Source organism: Periplaneta americana, chromosome 4, assembly GCF_040183065.1.
Source record: "Periplaneta americana isolate PAMFEO1 chromosome 4, P.americana_PAMFEO1_priV1, whole genome shotgun sequence".
In the NCBI taxonomy this organism is placed as follows: domain Eukaryota; kingdom Metazoa; phylum Arthropoda; class Insecta; order Blattodea; family Blattidae; genus Periplaneta; species Periplaneta americana.
Window position 1 is genome coordinate 17,016,370 of NC_091120.1, and position 21,062 is coordinate 17,037,431.

Below are 21,062 nucleotides of genomic sequence, written 5' to 3' on the forward strand. Positions count from 1 at the left end.
TGAGACAATAAAGAGAAATTTGAGCAAATAAAAGAGAAAAAATAGGGGCGAATATATAGCAAAAAATAGAGGACAAAATAGAACATAGCGTTCAAAGTAGAGGAGAAAAAGACAGCAGAAAATATACAGAAAATAGGGAGAATGTAAAGAAATAAAATGAGAAGAAAGCGACAAACTAGAATAGAAAATAGAGGAGAAAATACAACATGAAATATAGAAAATAGAGGAGAAAGTAGAGGAGAAAACAGAGGAAAAAGAGCAGAAAATGCAGAGAAATTAGAGCACAACACACAGAAAATAGAGCAGAGCTATGGAGAATATAGACGAGAATATAGAGAGAAAACAGAGAATAAGTAGAGGAGAGAATACAGAAAAAATAGAGAACAAAATGAGAAACAAGATTCCATTGATAAATCATTTTAATATCCTATAGGCCTATATACAGTAGAACTTGATTATAACGACATCCAAGGGACCTTGAAAATTATGTTGTTATAAACGTCGGAGTAACTGAGATTCATATTATCAGTCTAATGAGGTGGAAAATGAAAAATAATAAACATAATTAGGCTTATTTTAGATTTACGTATTCACTTTTAAGCATACCATGAACACAATAAAATACATGTAGGTTACAATTATAAATACAGTACTCTGTATTAAAACAGTTTGTTCATTACTCACAAACTTATTTACTGAGGAGTGAAGTAATCAGTCATTTTACTCTGTTGCCTCCTACTTGCCCAATATACACTTTCTAAATTAAATTCTGTGTTCATTATTTCAGTTGCAATTTCACTGCTCCCTCTCCTAGCTTCATACTCTCTCCTTTAGCTTCATAGAAATGTTCACAATTCTAATCGCTTCTAAAGTGTCACTCATTTCTCTTAGTGGTGATACTGCGTTAAAATGTGTGTACTTAGTGAAAACTTCATGTCGAAACTGACCGCATGCAGGTACCATTAATACCGCATGAATTCGGGCAGGTGACAATGGGATGGGAATCTGCCTGCATTCCAGAGGTCTGTGATAGAAGGGAACAGTAAAGGATTTGCCAGATTTCAGCAAAATATTTCTTAAAATACTTTGGTTCTTAGAAAATTGTATTCCAAACTGAGGTTGAAAATGATGTTATATGCGACGTAGACGCATATACGTTTGTCGTATTAAGCAAGGTAGAAAAGCATATGTCTTATGGGGAATTAGTTGGGACCACAGAATATTTTACGTTATAGGCGAGGTGTCGCACAAAACGAGGTCGCTATAACCAAGTTCTACTGTAGCTTTTATTGTTAATGTTTTAACCCATTTTAACCTCCCTTTTTACTTGTGATTTCTACGTATCTCTGCTTTCATCTGTAGGCCTATTTATTGATCTCATGATGCTTCATTAGAACCGAAAACGTTTATCTTTATGTAAATAACAGTATCTTTGTGTTTATCACATTTGTGAATTCATAAGTTTGGTGGTCTTTACAATAAAAAAAACTTTGAGTAGGCCTACATCTTCACAATGTTAAATTCACAAACTTCTAAGGTTTTCAATATTCTTATTGTAACTTTCAACTGTATTCTGTTAATCAATGCTTACCAGTTTCCTGACAAGGGATTTCTTCCAGTTCTCTCGCATATACTGCCACAGCACCATCTTATCGCCTGCCTCAGTTGTCCACAGAATTTAACACCAACTCCGTAACTGTCCCAAAATGCCTGAAACAAGAGACACAACAATCAAGTTTCCTTAGAAGTTCTTTACATTTTCGGTAACCTATGCTATAACAAGATACGTAAGCTGCATTAGTACTGGTTCACGAACATCTTCACAATGCTAAATTCACAAACTTTAAGGGTCGATTGTATAAACCATTTAATCTTAGATCAGAAGTTAAATTGATACTTGTTCTAGCTGAACTTGGAATTTTGTGTTGTATAAAGTCTAATCTGAGATTAATTTTGTCTTAAACTAAAGTCAACTTTGACTGAAGAAATTTCTCCGATTAAGTTAGGTGATCTAAGTTCAGTTATTTCTTTTCTGTTTGAAATATACGAGTGGCAGATTGTGCAAAAAGAATAACCATTATTAGTACTAATATTAATACATATAATATATATATATAATTTGAACTGGTAATAGAAATTACGGGAAAACGGCTGGACGGATTTTAATAAATGACCCCTCATTTTGAAGCTTGGAATTTAAAGTTTTTCGGAAAAGTAGTAGTTTTCAGTGAAATGTCAATTTTTAAACATAATTTTCCTATTTTCCAAAATCCATCTGTCGTCAGTTTTGAGAACTAGCTAATAGCATTCACGGCCGACTTGATATACCCTTCGCTTTTTTGTAAAGGAGAAGTGAAGCGAGCATCAAGTCAGCCGTGTTGCATTTCAGAATAAAACAAAACACATACTACAGTAAACAATATTACACGAAGGCCATGATCTGCAAGAATGCTGACATATTTAGAGCTCAAATTAAATTGGTTATTAAAAACGTAACTTACTAAAAATAATTCACAGGTTCGATTCTGTGGTGTGTAATTTTCTGGGTACAGCTGTGTATTGGATATTAAAAACTATAAAACTACAAAACTTGAGGTGGTTTGATGACATTATTACCATTAGAAATGAAATATTATTGTAGTTAATGCCATGATGTGACTATTTTTCATTAATTATACATATTAATGATATATTGATGATATGAAAGTGAAACGTTTTTGGGTTATATAAGTAGATGTAGGGAACTGAAATTAGATTTTGATTTCTATATTTTACTGAGTGGCGGCTATATAGTATATATAGTATATGTTACTGAAAGTTATAAAACTTACGTAAGATAATAATATTATTAAAAATCAAATATTTTTATAATTATTCATCAAGTGGGGTTGGGTCTTTTTCATATATTTAATGGCGGTGTGGAGTAGATATTTATATGCGTGGTTCTCTTCAGTATTGGCTCGAGAGAGAGTATCTTTCATAGTTATGGAAGCAAATAACTTTCCGAATGTCTGGTATTCTTAATTGAAAATAAATCTGAAAAATTTTTATTTGAATGTCTAATGAACTTAGCTTATATATATATATATATATATATATATATATATATATATATATATATATCTATATATATATATATATATATATATATATATACATATGTTTTCAATTTCTTGCCTTAATACACAAACATTCTTATACTTTATAAGGCTTTATCGTGTTCAGCAGTATCAAATAACATAACCTATAATTATATTATGTTTATAACAACCATTAATTATTAATGGATATGATAGGTACATTCATAAATGTTCAATTAACTGTATTACTAAACGAAAATTGTCGTCTTATAAAGCTTTATTATGTTTAGCAGTATCAAGCACTATAACATGATAGCAATTTGGAAAACGGCCAATCTTCTTATTGTCCGCCATTATTTACAATGCACAAAACAAACCAGTGTCTCCAACAGAGTATACGGAAAGTCGCCAAAAAGTAGTTGGAAAGTCGCTAGATTTCTCATTATCAACAAAGAAAGATTAAATTTTGTCACTATGGGGTGTAAAAAAGGTCGCTAAATCCCTATTTAAGCAATATAAAAGTTAAAAGAAATTGTCGTTGAAAAAGAGAGTTAAAGTCGCTAAATTGGCAACACTAAACAAACCTGTACAACATGGCCCGCGCATCTCATACTTCACCTGTTTATGCGATGTTGCCAAATCCTTTTCACGTCAACTTAGATTGCATTTGAACCAAGGTAATTTGATCTCGGAAAAGTTTTATACAATAGAAGAAGTGTCTGAACTCGGTTCACTTTCCGATCTTCGATCAAAGTTGATCTTTAGTCAGAGAGCTTTATACAATTAGGCCTAAATGTTTCCAATATTCATATTGTAACTTTCAATTGTATTCTGTTAATCCATGCTTACCTGTTTCCTGGCAATGGATTTCCTCCACAGTTCCTTCACATATTCTGCCAAAGCACCACTCCACCAGCACCATCTTATCTTCTGCTTCAGTTTCTCCAGAAAATTTAACACCCACTACGTAAGTCCCACAATGCCTGACACAAGACACACAACAATCAGTTTCCTTACAAGTGGTTTACATTTTCGGAAAGCTATAGTATAACAAGATACGTGACCTGCATTAGTACTAGTGCATGTAAAGCTAAATACACAAACTTTAAATTTTGAACTGTATTCTGTTAATTCATGCTTACCAGTTTCCTGACAACGGATTTCCTCTACAGTTCCCTCGCATATTCTGCCACCAGCACCATCTTCTGCCTCCGTTTGCTCCACGGAAGTTAACACCTACTCCATAATTGTCCAAAAATGCTCTGAAACAAGATAGATAACAATCACTTTCCTTTTAGCCTAACTTACATTTTCCGCAAGCTATAGCCTACTATAACAAGATAAGGAAACTGCATAATAATAATAATAATAATAATAATAATAATAATAATAATAATAATAATAATAATAATAATAATAATAATGTTTTATTTTCGCTGGCAGAGTTAAGGCCATAAGGCCTTCTCTTCCATTCAACCAGCCTTAATCAATACAATACATAAATTTAAATTACAAATATTTACACTACACTTAAAAGGTTCTCCAGCAATATTCTTCACTACACATTTATTTAAATTTAGATAAATCTCTAAGGTAAAGTAGTAACTTAATTTATGAGCTAATTTAATTCAATGAATTATAATTAATTTAATATTTGAGATAGCTAGTAAAATGATGAAAATTAATTTAATATAAGCTTACTAGGACTATGTTACAGGGAGAATATATATATTTCTATTTCTATAATGAGAATATTAATGTAATTGCCATTAGAGGTTTTGTAAATCTATTTAGAAAAATTAATGATAATAATAATAATAAGAATGGACAGATGTTAGTTTCATTATAAGTAACAAATATTAATCAGCAATTCATCTGTTAAGTAAGAATTTATGCAATTTTGACCTAAATGAAGTTACTGTCCAACAACCCCTTATATCACTCGGAAGCGAGTTCCAATTTCTAGCAACTGAAACTGTATAGGATGAAGAATATAAAGATGTCTTGTGGTAGAGTATAATGAGTAAATTGTTATGATGAGATCTTGTACTTAGCTGATGATATGCGGATAAATTTTGGAAACGAGAAGCCAAATAGATTGGGGTAGCGGTGCGCAGAATTTGAAATAAGAGAACAAGAGAATGCAGGGCTCGTCGATCGCTTAGCCTTAGCCAAGACAGAGTTTGGAAAGACGGGGAAACATGACCATACTTACGAATATTACAAATATAACGGACGCAGGCATTATGCACACGTTGTAGCCTGTTGCTCAAATTTGCATTTAGGTTACTTAATATAATATCGCAGTAGTCAAAGTGTGGCATCACGAGTGTTTGTACAAGGATTAATTTTAATTTATCAGGAAGAAAGTGCTTCAGTCGCTTTAATGAGTGAATAATGGAAAATATTTTTTTGGAAGTGTGATTCACTTGTTCATTCCATTCCAGGTGACAATCCATATAAATACCAAGGTTCTTCACAGTCGTACTATATGGAATAGTAGTATTATTTACAATTATCGGTGGCAAATTTTGCTTGTCACACTTCGATCTTTGATGTTCTATTAAGATTGCCTGCGATTTAATTGCATTTAAATTAAGTCCGTGCGTTTTCGACCATATGGATATAGAATTCAAGTCATCATTAACTTTAGTTATGGCGTCATCGGTAGTAGCAGATGTACTCTGCTTCAAAAATGTAATTACCCAATGTTTAACATCTTCATTTCTTTTATATTACTACACCATTTTTTTTTAAATGTATTGTCATTCTCAGCATATGCCTAACTATCACTATTATTAATTTCATAGTGCTAAAATCTAACAGTCATAATGGACCAATTTTTTGGTCTAAATGAAGGAAACGAAAACCAAGGAAAACTGCCCACATTCACTTTGCTCATAACAAATTTTCAATACAATTCATTCTAATAGTGTATAATTTACAATTCATTTTTATGTATCAATATGCCTGGTAAATTATTAATAAGTATTTAATGAATTTCAATCTTAAGGCATATAAACTTGCAAATGTTTATTTGCTATTTAATAACAATATATGAACGTTTTCGCCGTTTAGGGCATCTTCAGATATAACAAAACATATTATCTGGACCTATAATAACATATTATGCAAATAACAAGGAAAATAGAGAATAATATATGTGATACATGAAATTCATGAGCTTTATGTAGATATAACATGATACAGGATGAATATTGAGATAATCTTTGAATTTGAACTTAGACTGGACGAATATTTTATTTTATACATATAGCTCATGTTACAATTAATATGCAATGTTTAAAATTTGTCAATGATGTTAATTTTAAAATTTACAATGATGATAATAAAATATTTAAAGTAATCATGGCTGAAAGTTGTCGTAAGTTACAAGATAGTATACGTAGTTAATGTTCTTGTGTTTTGTAATTATTTCGCTTAGAGAGGCCGTTGGCATTTGAATGAATGTTGTTTGACGTTGATGACTATTTTACAATTGATATACAGTGATTAAATTAGTCAATGTTAAAATTTAAATTTTATAATGAAGATAATAAAATATTTAGAGTAATCATGGCTGAGAATTGTCGTAAGTTCAAGATAGTTTTCGTAGTTGATGTTGTGTGTTTTGTAATTGTTTCACTTAGAGGTCATTGACTTTGAAATGGCTACTCTGATGTGATGACATCCTATTACGTGTTCTCAGGTTTATGAAGTATATAAATGAAGAAGTTCTATAAATTTGTATGTACTGGTGTTGAGGTTTTAAGAGTTCTCTTAAAACCTCCAACACATCAACACCAGTACATACAAATTTATAGAACTTCTTCATTTATATACTTCATAAACCTGAGAACACGTAATAGGATGTCATCACATCAGAGTAGCCATTTCAAAGTCAATGACCTCTAAGTGAAACAATTACAAAACACACAACATCAACTACGAAAACTATCTTGAACTTACGACAATTCTCAGCCATGATTACTCTAAATATTTTATTATCTTCATTATAAAATTTAAATTTTAACATTGACTAATTTAATCACTGTATATCAATTGTAAAATAGTCATCAACGTCAAACAACATTCATTCAAATGCCAACGGCCTCTCTAAGCGAAATAATTACAAAACACAAGAACATTAACTACGCATACTATCTTGTAACTTACGACAACTTTCAGCCATGATTACTTTAAATATTTTATTATCATCATTGTAAATTTTAAAATTAACATCATTGACAAATTTTAAACATTGTATATTAATTGTAACATGAGCTATATGTATAAAATAAAATATTCGTCCAGTCTAAGTTCAAATTCAAAGATTATCTCAATATTCATCCTGTATCATGTTATATCTACATAAAGCTCATGAATTTCATGTATCACATATATTATTCTCTATTTTCCTTGTTATTTGCATAATATGTTATTATAGGTCCAGATAATATGTTTTGTTATATCTGAAGATGCCCTAAACGGCGAAAACGTTCATATATTGTTATTAAATAGCAAATAAACATTTGCAAGTTTATATGACTTAAGATTGAAATTCATTAAATACTTATTAATAATAGTGTATAATCCTACCTCAAGCTCACAGCATTCTTATCAAACTCCTTCACATCTTCATGCAGTCCTCCTCATTGGTTTCGGAAAAGCAGCCATCCTCCCCAGGTCCATGTAGAATCTGGAAAGAAATTTCGAAAGGATTTCAGTTCAGTTGTAGGCGAAATGAACATTCTGTGTTTTAGGCTATAATTCCTGCCCTTACTTCCTCATGATATTACACCATCACTGGTTGCTATATCGCCATTTCCCCAAGTATCCAATTCAAATCACACTCACACCAAAATTAAACAAGTTGCAAATTTCTCTCTCGTTTTAGCTACCTTTATACAGCTATCCAATACAAGAACGTTCTTGAACCGCTCCTAAATCAAGAAAGAAAAACACACAATATGGACCCTATGCCTACAAATCATAAATTAAATTATATCTACATTATCCTCTCTTCCTGCTTACTATATTATAACCCGTGAAACCTTAGTATAAAATATTACTTAAATGAATTTATACATCTTCATTCAAAACTCGTACCTGAAGTAGGCCTTCCGGTATCCGTCATTATTTCACAATCTTACCACTATTTTCGCAAGGTTTTTTATATTAATTTCATAAGGCATGCTTATCTATATTTAATACACAATACAATTATTTTAAACCTTACCTAATTCCATAATCCTCATTTTCAATCAAATCTCGCCTCTCAGAGATTAAACGTCATTTTGAAGTCTTGCGAAGGAAGTGTCGCCAACATCTGTTGGTAAAAAATCCCTCTATTTTGATAGAAATTTCCGTCTTTCCTACAAAACATCCCTCGCTTAAAAATACAAACAACTTTTTCGCGTTTCCACAGAATTTCTATCAAAATCTTTAAATTTTCCTATCTCCCATCAAAATTCGTCAACCCTTCACGACTCTAATTCCTTGCTGCAATCGCCATTGAATTCAATTTCTAGGCTTTTAATAATAAGTTCGTTTCCCTCAGCTCGAATTTTCTTCTTTAACTTGTCAAGATCAATACGCACAATTATTCATTTTCACTTTACACTATGCATCCCTTAAATTCATCACACTGTAACCACGAATCGGTACATTACTTTTTATAACACTTCTCTTCTCTTCAATTTCACTCCATTTTAAATAAAGTTGCCAACGCCAATAACGCCACTGCGCATCGTTGATGGCGCATTCTTCAAATTCCTCCTCTATAAGTACGCATTGTTTATTGTGCCCTTAAGCATAGTTGTATTATGTCTAACTCGTGGCCCTTCTGTTTCCTTTCCATTTCATTCATCTTGTGTAAATATGAATCTTTCCAATGTTCCGTTAAAAATAGGACAGTCTCCCTTTTTTTCTTTTGTGTTTGGCGTCCTCATAATTCTTCTCAGAACACGCGGTAGTCTAATCAAATCTTATTTCATAACGTAAAAATAACAGTTTCTTCAACTGATCTTCACTTCATAAATAAATTACTGTTGACATTATACTTTCCATTTGTATATATATATTTTTTTAAATTCCTATAAATGTTTCATTTTGAAATCAGCTAACATGAATAAACTGTGCATTCATAGGGAAGAGGGGAAGGCCACAGACGGACTACATCATAAAACTATGCAACGTGAAGGATTGGCAAGATAGAGCAGAACTGAGAAGAAAAATTTGGGCACAGCAAAATATACTTACACAAAATATAACTACAAAGCACTCTAAAGTGACGTAGGGCTACATAAATTTACACGACTACAGGTAACCATTGTTTAACAGGCAATAGTGTTCTTTCTTTCGTTAAAGAGCTCTTTCTTCAACCTTACTTCATACATTTTTCACTAACTTCTAACTTCAATGTCCCGTATTTTTGTGACACATTTATGGGAGGCTTAATTAGTACTTTCGCTTTCAAATGTGAAACAAAACGAAAGTTACACAAAATTATGTAATTCATACAAAGTGTTTTACCAGTGGCGGCTCCTGCATATTTCTTAAGAGGAGGAAAAAAGTTAACAGCACGAAATGACACCTTCTTGAACGAAACATGCTACAAATTAGCCTACATGCATACATGTAAGACCAGGTAGTGTTGGGGTTGGCCTTCCCTTCTTTATAGCAATAATCTGTTCTTGTAAACAGAGTTTCCTAAATTGTCCAAAATGTATTATGTTTTCACTTCCATTCATTGTTGAATAATTGTGCAAATTAACAATTACAAGGAAATTCACAACCTCGCAGCATTTTTCGAGCACACTACAGCATCACACGTGTTGGAAGAGACTAGCTACTAACTCGTAACCGGAACAGTTTTACGGAAATGGAAATGGGAATGGGAAATAATCTGAAGAAAGCGAGAACACTGCACCCATCCACGTGGTCTGTGTTGCCACATGTACATTTTACAAGTTCAGTGTCACATGCTTTTGAAGAATGTCAATTCTTGTAAAGTCATACTACCATTATTGTTCAAAGCTGCCGGTGGCCGATTAATTTTTTATGTTAAAAATGATGTAGTTTGGAGTACCTACTTTCAATTTCAAATATATTTGTACAAAACTGACAACTTGGCTGTTGCCCTGTCTAGTAAACAATGAATAGAAGTGAATTTCAGGGGCCAACTACGTAAAACTACTTCCTCTTTGTTTTACATAAACCCGACTTTAACTTTCAAATATCCACGAAAGTTTCAAACCATGAATAGTAGCCTATATAAAGTGCAATGGATAATATTTTTGACTTATAATTAAAAAAAAGTTTACATGGTGTCTTTCATAGCGTTCCGTTAAAACTGTTTTTGTTGTGTCTCCTCCTAGATGTGTTATAGTCCGGTTGAATTCAACATCGTTAGGTGGCAACGGTAGCGAGCTTGCTGCTTGACCAGTCGGTTTCTATTTCCCGCCCATGTGCTGATTCAGAGGAGGATCTCCTCTCTCTCCGTTCATTTACTCGCTTTAAAACTCTGCTTCTTTCTCTGGCCGCTAGTGCGCTGTTGTCTATGTGTGTTAACTGCAGTAGAGGAGGAATGGAGTGCCTTTCCTCTACACAGACAATCTCGCATCTTTCTCACAGTTTTCTACAGCACATGAGCGCGCGTCGTTAAAAACTCGATCAATCGAGGTTTTCTTATAGCTGTGAACTTAAAAATTATCGAATCTTCTTCGAATTTCAAGGCACATATTTTATTTGATATTTACTTAAAAAAAAAAAAAAAAGAAAATGTGAGGAGGACGTTCCTCCCTTCCCTCCCCCGAGAAACCGCCACTGTGTTTTACATAGCCTACACAATTCATCAGCTGAGTAAAAGTAGCCTATGTACATGGAAAAATTTTACTAATTATTATGTTTTCAACTTTTCCTCTTCATCCTTTAAGATAGTTAGGCAGTGTACCCAGTACTGAAATGCAGCGATAGTGAATACCAATATTACAAAGTTATCTTCCGTTAAAATTTATTTCCAATGAAGAATACCAGACATTTTGGAAGTTATTTGCTTCCATAATAATGAAACATAGGCCTACCCCTCTGAATGGTTTTCTTCATGCTAAATACTCTTTATTTAACCTATACATCTTCAGTTCTTGAGTTTCAATGCGAATACGCAAGTAACAATGTCAGAACGATCAGTCGGTTTTTACATGTGGGAGTGAAGCAATAGCAATTTCAGATTATAGTGGATTGTAGGTTAGAGTTATGAAAATATCCTCTCCCCTCGTGCCCTCGTGCCCCCGTGCCCTCTGGTCCTCTGCCCTCTTCACTTATCTTCTCTTTTCCTTTTCCTTTCCCTTCCTATTTCCTTTCCTTTTCCTTTTCCTTATCTTTTTCTCTCCGTTTCCTTTCCTTTTCTTTTCTTCCTGTTTTCTTGTTTTTTGCCTTCTTTCTCCATTAGCTTGCTTTCTACGTGATTCTCAATCTCTCCTACTGTATCTTAAATCCTTGCCATTGTCACAAGTTTCATATTCAATTTCTACATTGCCTTCAGCGTCATTATCAGCATTATCATCTGAACTTTCATCTATGATCTGCAGAGTAGTGTCGATCACCACGTAAGTTTTCACCCAGTGTTACTTTGTTAGATAAAACACACTTAATGGAATAAATAAACTGCACTAACAGAAAATTTTCTATTAATAGGCTACTATTGATATGTAAATCTCACGTACACTTCTAAATAATTATATCTCATAATAAGTTGGCCAAGCGTGTAAGTTGCAACCTGCTGTCACGACTACTATAGTCAGCAACTGAAAGACGGAGGCATAGCTAGAAGGAGGTGCTCTCTTGGCGTGAAAAGTAGTGAGGATCAATTGTTTATCCATTATACGTCAAAATTACGTAGGGCAGAAGTTTTAAACAATGGCATTACTTCCTTGTGAGCAGGAAGAAAACAACTGGTTTGATCAAAGTATAGAGATATGTTCTCTTAGTATCTCGTTATCATTATATTACTTCTCTTCAAATAATTATCTACAGTCAGATGGAAAGAATTTTATGAGATTATACGTTCTCGTGCATAAAATCTAAACTTCATGTTGATGTCGATGTTATACAGTAGGCATTCCTAATGTATAGTCGCAACAAATGTTGACGCAACATCCGTCGATCGACCACGCTGTTACGTAAGTTTTACAGTTTTCAGTATATTATAGAAATGAAGATATATAATATAAAATCTCCTTTCTCTACGTATACTTACTTAAGGCCCCAAAAGATTTCACTTTCATATCATCAGTATACCATTATGTGTTGCAATAACTGTAATAATATTTCATTTTTAATAGTAATAATGTCACCAAACATTCTTAAGTTTTGTAGTTCTTAATATCGAATACACAGCTGTACTCGGGAAACTACAGACCAGAGAATCAGACCTGTAAATTATTTTCATACATTATCAAATAATTACACAAATGAAGATAGATGTATTGGCATTATGATGTGAAAGAATCTGACCCATCTCAACTCTAAGTATGTCAAAAATCCTGTAGGTCATGGCCTTCGTGTGAGACGGTTCCTCGTATAGGATAAGGAGGTTGTCATTAGATTAGTATTTCGTGTTAATATTCTTATATGGATAGTAAGTGTGGGACGTGTAAGAAGTTCCAGAATCTGAGACGGAAGTAACAGGTGGGCAGGAAGACCGAAGCCAAGCTAGGCGGACAGGAAACATGTGTCCAGGCGTGGAGTTGACTGATGAGGGAATGTATGGACTTTGCCTGCGGGTGGTCAGTAAGATGACGCCAAGCCAGGTTCCAAAAGAGATGATCTGGTATATGTCAGAGAATTGTCAGGACGCCGGAAGTAAGGAGATGTTCTAGTTAACGAACAATTTTTGAAGAACGCGTCTTAAGTGACGTAAGTGTAATCATGGCCAATCAGGATTCTTAATAGAGACACGTGATATATAGATAGGAGGGCGAAATTGTATGTTTGGTGGTTGAAAGTAGAGGATAGATTTGGCAGATAGACAGAAGGCATATACAACGCGTACGGAGAGGTCGAACTACACATATTCTCGGCAAACCTAACTCGGAAGTATAACAATTTACGGACTTAGAATTTTTTAGTGGGTGTAGTAAGAAGTCGTGTGTGGCATTATTATTATAAGTCTGAATTCTTTCCTCTCATCACGTTATCAACTGTCCGTTATATTACTGGTGTTTTATAGTACAAAATATATAATTACGTGAACTCAGAAATTAGTTTACCAACTTACGGGAAGTGAGAGCGAGATATTATACACTTGGACGCGCATTTCTGCTAATCTGAAACGAACACTTAATAATAATAATAATAATAATAATAATAATAATAATAATAATAATAATAATAATAAACGTTCTCATAGTTCTTACCAACAACTTCTGGTGTGCGCCTACATCATTTCAACCTACGAGCACGTCTCCCAAACCCCATGTCCCGACCGTTTTGCAGCTGACCTGGGAACCTCATCCTCTACCGGAGTAATCTCGAGGAGGCTGGCGCCCAAATTAATCAGTGTACATAGTTAATTATTGACATCGACGTGCCTCCTCGAGATACTTTCCATATACGACTGAGCTGGCAGCCGAGGGCAAGGAAAGGCGTCGTGGGCAGCAACGACGACGACAGACGACCACTGCATATTTCGGCGCCCCAACGACGACGACCGCAACACGTGTAATAATCTATTGTTTATTGTAATGTGTGCTTTGTTTTATTCTGAAAAGCAATTAAAAAGTTCTCAAAACTGACGAAAGATGGATTTTGGAAAATAGGAAAATGATGTAGGAAAATTGACATTTCACTGAAAACTATTGTTTTTCTGAAAAATTTGGGTTCGAAGCTTCAAAATGAGGGGCATGTATTAAAATCCGTTCAGCCATTTTCCCGTAATTTTCATTACCAGTTCAAATTTTATAATAAAAAAATACGAACCTCGAAATATTTCCGCTAGTTCACAATAGGTGGCACTATTATTGGGACGGTTAAAAAGTGTTGGGGAAAATGATCATGTAGATTAAATGTAAATTATTCTCAAAATACTGAAAATATCAATATCAGCGGTTTCCCGCTAAAACTAGTGTTCTTTTACAACCCCCAGAGTTGGAGAAGTTTTATATAATATCCTTATTGAATATGACAATTCCAAAAAACTAGTTCAATTAATTAAAACGTCTCGCAATGAAACTTACAGCAGAGTCCGTATAGGCCAGTTTCTATCTGATGCTTTTTCAATTCACTGCGGGCTAAAGCAGGGAGATGCATTGTCACCTCTACTTTTTAACTTTGCTCTAGAATATGCCATTAGGAAAGTTCAGGATAGCACAGAGGGTTTGGAATTGAACGGGTTACATCAGCTTCTTGTCTATGCGGATGACGTGAATAAGTTAGGAGAAAATACACAAACGATTAGAGAAAACACGGAAATTTTACTTAAAGCAAGTAAAACGATAGGTTTGGAAGTAAATCCCGAAAAGACAAAGGATATGATTATGTCTCGTGACCAGAATATTATACGAAATGGAAATATAAAAATTAGAGATCTATCCTTCGAAGAGGCAGAAAAATTCAAATAGTTTGGAGCAACAGTAAGCAATGTAAATGACACTCGGGAGGAAATTAAACACAGAATAAATATGGGAAATGCCTGTTATTATTCGGTTGAGAAGCTTTTGTCATCTAGTCTGCTGTCAAAAAAGCTGGAAATTAGAATTTATAAAACAGATATATTACCGATTGTTCTGTATGGTTGTAAAACTTAGACTCTCACTTTAAGAGCGGAACAGAGATTAAGGATGTTTGAGAATAAGGTTCTTAGGAAAATATTTTGCCTAAGAGGGATGAAGTTACAGGAGAATGGAGAAAGTTACACAACACAGAACTGCACGCATTGTTTTCTTCATCTGACATAATTAGGAACATTCAATCCAGACGTTTGAGATGGGCGGGGTATGTGGTACGTATTGGCGAATCTAGAAATGCTTAATAGTGTGTTAATTGGGAGGCCGGAGGGAAAAAGACCTTTGGAGAGGCCGAGACATAGACGGGAGGATAATATTAAAATGGATTTGAGGGAGGTGGGATATGGTGATAGAGATTGGATTAATCTTGCACGGAATGGGGACCGATGGCGGGCTTATGTGAGGGCAGCAATGAACCTGCGGGTTCCTTAAAAACCATTTGGAAGTAAGAGTTGGAAGAAATGTTGAATTAAATAATGGAACACTGACTATTATCTTCGCCATCTATTAGTAGAAGTAAAAATTATATGGGAATTCAGACATTGGACATATGAAGTTAACCATGTCGTGTATTGTACAAGCCGTGTTTTTTACATAATCTCTGGGTGGTACAGGGATTTACACAGAACAATGCTATGCTTGAATCAAAACATTGCTCGTTATAATCAGGTACCGTAACTAAAACTAATACGAGTATAACATTTGTATAGGAAAGTGACTTACCTGATTCTCTCCGTTGTTGAAAATCGTGACGGACTTCAAATAAAAATGAATGATGTGCTTTAAGTGTCACTAATTTTGTTGCAATGTACAACTGTGTACAGTAGTAAATGAAGACTCTCGAATGATGATGGTAGATCCCAACCGACCTCGAAGTTTTAGGTAGATGTACGACCGTCTACTCCTGCCATTTACCTTTCATACGGTGAAGTATCAAATTAATTGGGATATGCGGAAGCTCTTGTATTCCAAATTGAAAATTGGTCGTTAGTGGAAAAGGAAGCTTTCTCAGTGACTAAATGCCATATCCCAACTGTGTCCCGACCCGCATACATTAAAAAGTAGCATTAATATTTTCGTTTACAGTGAACCTTGTATTCTGACAAATTCTTATTTGAAGTCAGACCTTCTTGTATAAAATTGAAATAATGTGTTGAGAACAACATCATGGATAAATATATAATAGGATGTGAAACTGCTGTCAGCACCATCTGGCAGTGGGGGGCTGAAATAAGGTGATCAGCGCCCAACGTCGTAGGTGGTGAACATTAGAACTACGTGTTGGGTACATTACCCAGGGTTCTCTATTTATCCGTTCGAGATATTGCTCGAGGAGCCGACGAGGTGACAAGATGGCACACAGAAACTTGCTAATAAGTGAACATAAAGTGATATTACGTGTGTGTATAAGCAGTGCATGTTAAACAGTGATGTTTATGGAAGTTGTAAAAATAGTGTTGTTGAATGTATTGTAAAGTAATAGTAATATAATAAATTGAAGTATCTAAGTACTTCTTGCTGACTTTTCAATTGCTCTGTACAATAAATACCCAAAGAATACAATCCCAATCATCTAACTTTTTGCTTTATTTTTTTTTTTGTCTTTGTCTGGTTATATTTTAATTGGCTCCGGTAAGAATTTTCAGTAGAAGCTGCTGTGAGGAATAAAAATGTAAATGTTTTATTTTAAATTGGGTTAGTTTTGAATATCGATGAGGGTGGGAGGGAATATTTTCTGCTCAGTTTAACATTTTCGTCACCAGGTGCGCTGCTAAATGCATGGAGTAATTACTCTTTTCGATACTTGGTGCGCTGCTAGATGTAATAACGCCCCTCCCTCTAACAGGTGGCAGCAAGATCATTTTCTACAGCAGCGCCTCTAGTATGTGTTACGGGAAACTCGGTAAGTTTCGCATCCTATTATATATTCATCCATGACAACATTCTAAGTTTGTTACTGCTTTAGTCAAAAGACAAAGGTAGGATTAGTGATTCCTAGACAATGAGCTGTACTGTAAATCCAGGCAACGCGTGACGACCTTGCCTCACTCCACCGTCGAAGGGTTGCCATTCTGTTCTCAGGTACACTACTCTACTGTTATTTCTAATTCTCCACCGTCAAAGGGTTGCCTTTTGTTCTCACAAACATTTCTGTTATGATGGATAGCATCAAAACAACGGATAGCCTAATGAAATTGTTTTCTTTTATTAAAAGGGAACGAACATTATGTCCAGAGCATAAATGAAGGTAAGATTTCCATGGCTTTCAAACTCCATCAACCATCTCCCAGTTTTCATTAAGTGACCCGGGAAATTCCAAGGCTGAGTACACAGTCACACAGTAACAGCGTTTGTCATTTCTACCTGATCTAGTGTTCCAACAGTGAATGTACTGTATAAAAATGTCGACGTGTAAAGTGTTTTCTTTGGAAGATAAGACGAATATTATAAGTGACATTGAACGTGGTCTTTCGCAAACAGACGTGGGTCGACAGCATAGTTTAAGTAAATCAACTGTGAGTAACAGTAGGTCTATACAGTATAATCCATTCTACAAAAATTAAATATTTTATTTTGTTGTTCATAATTTCATTCTTTTCTGTAATTTAAGGTTAGGGGAGAGACACTTCGGATATAGTGAACGAAATATGTAAGTCTGCAGGGTTGACTGCACTCTGTTTAACTAAACAGCAGAAAACAGACGAACTAACGACAAAGGCTAAAAAAAATTGTACGTAAACTTTAAGCACCATATTAAACAAATCCTAAAAAAAGAAGACTAGTGGCCGATTTTTCCAAGTATTCTTAGAAAATTTAACGATTGTTAAATTCTAAACAGTTTGTTAATTAATAAAATTGTATGTTTTCAACACCAGTTTGGGTTAACAGTTTGTTAATTTTAAATGTAGGATTTCGGGCAGTTAACTCGTTTAACAGTTAGTTAAATATGGCCGATGTCTCCACAGCACTTCGAACGGAAGTTGCGAAATTAATATTTTGTGACTCTCTGTAGGGAAAGTTTAGCATATGACTGGTAATATAACATTTAAAAAATACTTTGGTCTGTTTAAATACATCAGTGTTATTTTATTTCTTTCGTATTTCGTATCCATATTAGTAATGAGGAAATATAACCTTACTTTGTAATTATTATTCAGCACGTCACCTACAACTTTCATTTGTCAACTGTTTGTTTATAGAGCGTGGCCTGCTATAACAGGTTTTCATTTTATGCAAGTTTCATGACTCACTCTATAATATAGAATTTAAAGATTAATTTTAGCCAATCAAAAATTGTCTTACATGTGTAGAATCATTACCAGGGAACGGATTTATATGGACTAAAAATATATGAAATATGTAAATATATATGTAGTTATTTTTACCAAAATATGGAATTAAATATGGATTTTTACCAAAATATGGAATTAAATATGGACTTAAAATTATAAAAAAAATGACTATGTACGTTAAATATTGGTACATTTTAATCAAACTAAACAAAAAATATAATGGACGTACCTTATCTTCCAATGTAGTTTCAACAAAACACAATTTTTATTGTCTGTTACCATAACAATAGGTTACAAACATTTCTTTCAAGTGCTGAAAAGTGAATCTTCTTCTATTGTCTCTGAGGATAGATTTATACTGACTAAAAGAGCGTTCGACGTCACAAGAAGTAACTGGTACATAATTCAATTTCACAATGTCTGCTGGGGATAAGTCCAAGTTAATCTTCACTGTTGATTCACCACTCATCATAGCAACAACCTTTTGTAGTTCTTCATATCCAGGGTTTTTTGAAAGTACAGTGTCCACCTTAGCTCTTACTGCATCTGCAACTTTACCTCTACCACGATTCAGTTGTTCCACAGTACTATTTATAATTTCAAAACTTTCAGATAGTGAAAGGTGCCTATTTTGGAGACTTTTGAGCGTTTTTATGATGCATGAAAATGTATGCTGAATGTGAGCTAAGTCATTCTTCACACTTATGTCACAGGTAACTGTTTTCGCAGTATCAATTGAGACTGCATCTTCAGAGTCCAATGCAAGGAGAACATTGTTAATAGAGTCTATATGTTCGGCATAATATTCAACTGCTTCTAGCCATGTACCCCATCTAGTTAAAATTGGCTTTGGTGGCAATGGAATTTCAGGGTACATTTCTTTCAACACGTTAACTCTACTGGGAGCTTTGAGAAATACTTTTTTCACTGATGAAATCAACAAATCTACTTTAGGGAAATTGTCTCTGACCACTTCTGCCACACGATGAAATGCATGCGCCACACAAGTAAAATGAGTCAATTTAGGATATACAACAGATAATGCTTGTCCAGCTTTGACCATATAAGGGGCAGCATCGCTAATAAAGAATAACACATTATCGTACATAATACCCTTTGGCCACAGGATACCCATAGCTTCGTTGAACAGTTTAACTATAGTTTTGTTATTGCACTTTTCTAGAACATCACAATGTAAAAGAATTCGTTCAGAATATTGTTCACTTAACAAACCGATAACTACATTACCAACAAGTCTACCTTCTTTGTCGGGAGTCTCATCAATGGAAACCCAAATTGAACTATCTTTAATTTCATCTCTTATCTTCTGTATTGTCTCATCGTAGATGGATGGAGCATACGTCTTCCTAAGTGTTGACTCATCCGGGATTGTATGTTGAGTATATTTTTCAAGGAATTCCCTGAAGACCTTATTCTTTAGTTTGTAGAGAGGAATATCAGCAGAGATGAGAGAACGGCACAGGTCGATGTTAAACTCAGATCTTACATTCGATGTTGTTGGTTGTGTTAAAAACAATTGTCTCTGCTTGGAATTTAGTTGTTTGTTGGCCTGATGTTTACTAATTGTAATGTGTTGTTGCACCAGGAACTTTTGTGTAGATGATACTGCACACTGACACAAATTACAAAATAATATTTTATTGTCAGTTGATAAACCATCTTCTTTAAATTCTGAAATGTAACTTGTTAGTTTTGATTTTAAATTGACTGAATGACGTACTTTTGGCATATTTACCGTCTTTATAGTATGATTTACAAAACTGAACCTATGTGTACTCTGACTGGCATTTAACTGTTGAGCTGCACAACTGAAGTCTGTTAAAAATTTTAAATTAAATTAATACAGTTTTGTAACTTACTTTCCCATTGTTGATAGGACTGCTAATTTTCAAATAACTCTGATGTGAAAGGGATTACTGAACATGTGTTTAAATCTCTATTGTTGAAATGTATTTTTAAAAGTTAATGGAATTTTGTTTTGTTTTATTGTTAAACCTAATATAATATGGACTGTTTTATATGAAATATGGAAAATATATGGAAATTAACGAAAATATGTACTAAACTCTAAAATATGGAAAAATATGGAAAATAAAAGTAGGATTTTTCAACCCTACACATTGTGAAACATAAAGATAATGCAAAATATAAATTATATTAGCTTTATAAGTAAATATGTATTTACATATAAATCCTTTCCCTGATCATTACCAACTGCTGTTGAATAGTTAAAATAGTGCTAACGACGTTATAGTTAAGTGTTGGTTATCTTAAACAAAATTATGTTGAACAAATGGAAAATACATTAACAAAGCATTAAAAATAAACAGTCTGTTAATTTAACATTCGTTAAGCAAAATTAAACATTACTTGGACAAACTGGCCATATATGTAACAAATTAGTAGAGCTTTAAGAATAAACGTAAAAAGTCATTTTTCTTAAAATTGTCAAATACGCTTCGATTTTCACTCAAATAAGGAAATGTTCTTTCGAAATTACGCAATGTTATTGGTGCAACATATTGAAATAGTTTATATTTATTGTAATCTTGTTGTGTATTATCTTGTGCCTGTTTACTATTTAATTGATATTGCACTGCACAGAGTTTCGAATGTGCAGAATTTTTTTTTCAAGAACATTTTTCAGTTTCAGTTTAACCCTTTTATTGTTATCAACAGCTGATCGCATAGAATTTAAAATTATTTCTTAACATGAGGATAAGTATTGCGTAAGCATGGTTGTTGTAGTCGGGAATTTGCTACACGTATACTTTTCAATGAAGTGTATAAAATGCGGATTCTCAAGTTTATGGAACGAAATATTTGCACATATCATCATCAGACACAAGTCATAATAAAAAGCGGACTGACACGAAATCGAA

At 33.8% G+C, this 21,062-nt stretch overlaps 1 long non-coding RNA gene across 1 annotated transcript in view; it reads right to left on the reverse strand.

Annotated features, from left to right (window-relative positions):
- Nucleotides 1-8,387, reverse strand: part of LOC138697557 (uncharacterized) — a 216,040-nt gene extending 207,653 nt beyond the window's left edge. The window contains exons 1-5 of the long non-coding RNA XR_011331585.1: nucleotides 8,320-8,387; nucleotides 7,680-7,779; nucleotides 4,223-4,342; nucleotides 3,930-4,063; nucleotides 1,592-1,710 (exon numbers count right to left, since the gene is read on the reverse strand). This is a non-coding gene — a long non-coding RNA (uncharacterized lncRNA). The remainder of the gene's footprint in view (nucleotides 1-1,591; nucleotides 1,711-3,929; nucleotides 4,064-4,222; nucleotides 4,343-7,679; nucleotides 7,780-8,319) is intronic.
- Nucleotides 8,388-21,062: the final 12,675 nt, after the last annotated feature.